This window comes from Protobothrops mucrosquamatus, unplaced genomic scaffold (assembly GCF_001527695.2).
Source record: "Protobothrops mucrosquamatus isolate PMUCROS unplaced genomic scaffold, P.Mucros_1.0 scaffold_107, whole genome shotgun sequence".
In the NCBI taxonomy this organism is placed as follows: Eukaryota; Metazoa; Chordata; class Lepidosauria; order Squamata; family Viperidae; genus Protobothrops; species Protobothrops mucrosquamatus.
In genome coordinates this window covers 540,592-544,618 of record NW_015386183.1, presented here as the reverse complement: position 1 = coordinate 544,618, position 4,027 = coordinate 540,592, and positions in this window count along the sequence as shown.

Here is a 4,027-nt window from a genome sequence, read left to right as displayed (position 1 = left end):
ATTGTCCACTAGGACTCCGAGGTCCCTCTCACAGTTACTACTATTGAGCAAGGTGCCACCTATGCTGTACTTGTGCAATTGGTTTTTCTTGCCTAAATGTAGAACCTTGCTTTTTTCACCATTGAATTTCATTTTGTTAGATAGTGCCCAGTGTTCAAGTCTGTCCAGATCCTTCTGTATCTTAAGCCTGTCTTCTGGATGTAGTCAGCAAAGATGAAACTATTGTATGAACTATGCACCAGCAAAGTGAGCACACAGCAGTATAATCAATGGGCAATAGATAAAAGCTGAAAGATCTTAAAAGGACCACTAGCTAGAAATAAATACTGGAGTCCACCTTTTGGCTGCCATCTACTGATCATGTGGAATATTGCAGCCCAAATCTAATAGCCATTCCCAAGTACAAATTTGTTGTTAGCATACTGTACTCTACAATTATAATAACATGTATTTTGCAACTCCATCCAATAAGACAATAAACAATTATGAGATATAGACAGATATACAGATATATAATAGAGATTACATTACATTTCGTGTTGGCTTTTATTAATACAAATAAAATAAATGAAAGAAACATGTAATTAGCCAATTCTGCAGGATAGCTCTAAGTCCAAGGAGGAAATATATTATCAAAGGGTTAGGGTTAGAGAAACCAAAATTATCCTAACTCTGGGCCGTGGTTCAATAAAGGTTGATTCCAAATAAAAGAGCTCTGATGGTTTAAATCAATTGGAATTTACTTTTGGATAAACATTTTTGATATCTTAATACTTGCACTGTGTGATATTTAAAGGGAATAAAGTACCATATTTAACACTGCATGAGAGGATAAAATTAGGCCTCTGGGTGTGGGCTGATGAACAGCTGCCAGCAATATTAAAAATCTTTATTATAGAAATTATTTTGGACTCTGCTCAGAACTACCTTGGGATATGTATACACCCTAAACACCTTAAGGAAAAAAATGGCTTTAAAGTGTTTGGGGATACTGTAAAAATGCAAATTTTGGCACAATATTAAAATAAAATTTCAAAAAACAGACTTGACGTATTTGCAAGAATGAGACGTTGAAAGACAGAGATACTGACGGATTCACTAATGTCTAATTACAAAGGACATTTAAACCACACATCTGGTTTTATTATCAGTGCCTTTATTGAGGTTTATAGTATGTAATTTCCTCTCTACAGAAAAAGCTGTTTCCTTTCATGCTAACTCCTCTGAGTAACCTAATGGAAATGTGACTTATAAGATTGTAAGATGAGACCACCCACAATCTGGAAAGATGACAGATGAATGTAGGAGCTTCTTGGGGTGAAGGGTTTGAAGGAAGACTGAAGGGGAAGAAGGAGGGGAATGGAAAGCTTACATGTGTGGGTATTTTGAAAATATTAAAAAGCAATGACAACCTCAACATTTTGGTAGCCTTTCCTTCAGGGTAAAAAAATGTCAAGCAGAAGGCCAGGTCCTCCTCCTCTGACTCTCCTATGCACCAACATGGAGAAAAGGCCCACAGGTTTACACTGTGTGCTCCTATTCATTTCCTGCCACACCGTAGGTTTTCAACTATTTTTTTTTAGTGAATCATCATTCATGTGCAAAAGACAGAACAACCCAGAAAATATTATGATTTATTTAATGTTTTCCCCACAGTTTATTAAATTATTTTAATACAATCTTGCCATAAATAAACAAACATTTTTTGGGGAAAGTAGGTTACCCAGATGGAAATATGCAAGTGATGACTGTGAGTTTTGCCCATGCTGTACCTGATAATCTCAGCTGCATCTCAAATGTCTGATAGCTGAAATTTATCAGCAACCTGTTATGATTCATCCAATTGATTCCTAGTACTGATCAAAAGTCCTTTTGGCTATTGAACTCAATCCTTTATGCACCCACATATACAGTATTTTGCTTGGATGCCAGCCACGAATGGTCTACTTAGTACTTCTGGATTGTTGTCTATTTCTTGCCATTTCCCCCTCTCAATATATAATTCTGCGTGCAAAAACAAGGGATTTGGAAGAAATTTTGCTTCTTTAAATAAATCACTTTTGGAAGGGCAGGTGGGCAAGATGGTCTTGCTGTAGATCTGCAGTGCTTTCAACAAAACTGTACTGGATAATTTGAAATGAAAATAGGTGGAGAAAATAATGGCTGCTGCTTTGCTTGCGCAGTCTGCACTGCTAATGTATGACTCATCACTGCCCAGAGAGATTCCTGCAGCAAACAAATGGAACAACTGAGAATTGCGATCTGATTACCTTCACTTTAGCAGCCCTATTTCCTTGTATGTTTTTAGGGAAAAATGGGTAAAACTAGCATGAACGGCTAGTAGGCTATTTAAGGTATGTTGAGTCAAAAATTGATGTCCTATGATGCATTATTTCACCCAATCAAACAGACCATGAGAGTTTTAGAAGCTATTGAGCTATATCATACAGATGAAAGATACTACCCAGTTCAATAGCTATAGTTTTGTCTTTTATATATTGTTGTTACAGCAACCTAGATGGAATTATTTTTTTCTCTTTCATAATAAATGTTTAGCAACACATTAATAATATTATTATTAACATTATTAATTTGATTTACATGATTGCATGTAATCATGTAAGTGATTCTGGGTGACTCAGATTAAGTAAAAACAATAATCCTATAAAAGCCAGGTTAAAAAAAAAACCCATATACAAACATAAAACTGTCATTTATTTTCAAACAAAAATAATCATGGTCAGAGGCAGAATCCATCAGCTCAACACAGACACTGTAAAAACTCCCTCCATTTCTGGATCCTAAAGGCCAGAAGTTTTGGGTCCAATCTAGCTTCTGGGTGAGATGATGTTCCATCAGGTGGGTGCCATAGCAGAAAAGACTCTCCTCTTGGATCATGCCAGATGACACTCTTTCATAGACAGGGCCTGTATCATTCCTCTCTTGCTGGTCCTGATGTAACTGGGGAGAGGCAGTACTTCAAATAACCCAGTCCCATGTCATGTAAGTTTGATCATTTTCAGCACCTTGAATTAAAACTGGAAGCATGCTAGCAACTAATACAACTCATGGAATGAGCAGCGCACATAACTGTCTGTATATTTTGTACCAGCTGAAGCTTTTGGCTGAATCCCATATAGACTGCATTACAACAATCCATTCAAGAGGTGATGAGAGCATGATCAGAGACTAGAGATGGTAACAACTGACACACAACACAAAATGCAACTCAGATTCAGTTAAAACCCTTTGTTGCCCATGCAAATCCTTATGGCCTCCAGACTTTGGGACAAGATGTTAACAGCATCACCGTAATTCAATGTGGCGGAGAAAAATAGGGTACAATTAGCATATTGATGATATGTTATCTCATGGCAACAGTTGATGCCACCCAGTGGCTTCATATAAATGTTAAATAGGAGTGAACAGTACTGTATCCTGCAGAACCTCATGAAGCAGAGGCCAAGTTGAGCACCTTTCATTCCCAGTCAACACTGACTGGTGTTACGTAAAAACATGCTATTAGCAGTCTTGGCTTCCCATGTTCTTAGGTAGCCAAAACATAATAGCCACCCTCAAAACATATGCAACCTTTGGAGAGACCAGCAAAGTTTCATCCTACATTTTAAGGTAAATAAAGTAAATGGAAAATGTTTCCTAAAATTGTTCCAGAAACACTGAAGATGCCCAGTAAGTGGGAACTGACTGTTCAAAGGTAGAGGGCGGCAAACCCAAGAGGGATAGAATGAAGGACCTATGGAAAAGAGCTTTAGTCCATCCAGATATCCAGCCAGTTGTTTCTGTAATGTACAGTAGACCCTCCATCACAGACATCCTCCAAGTCTCTATAATTTCAAAGAACCAAGTGGAGTCCCTTGATTTTGGGTCCTTCATTTTCAACACTGACTTGCAGCAGAAAGTTGTAGTTTAAAAGATAACACCCCCATCATCCAAAACAAAGTCTTTAGTCTTTGTTTCTTGAAATTTCCACCACCCTTTGAATGTTTTCATGCATTTTTTTTCTTGC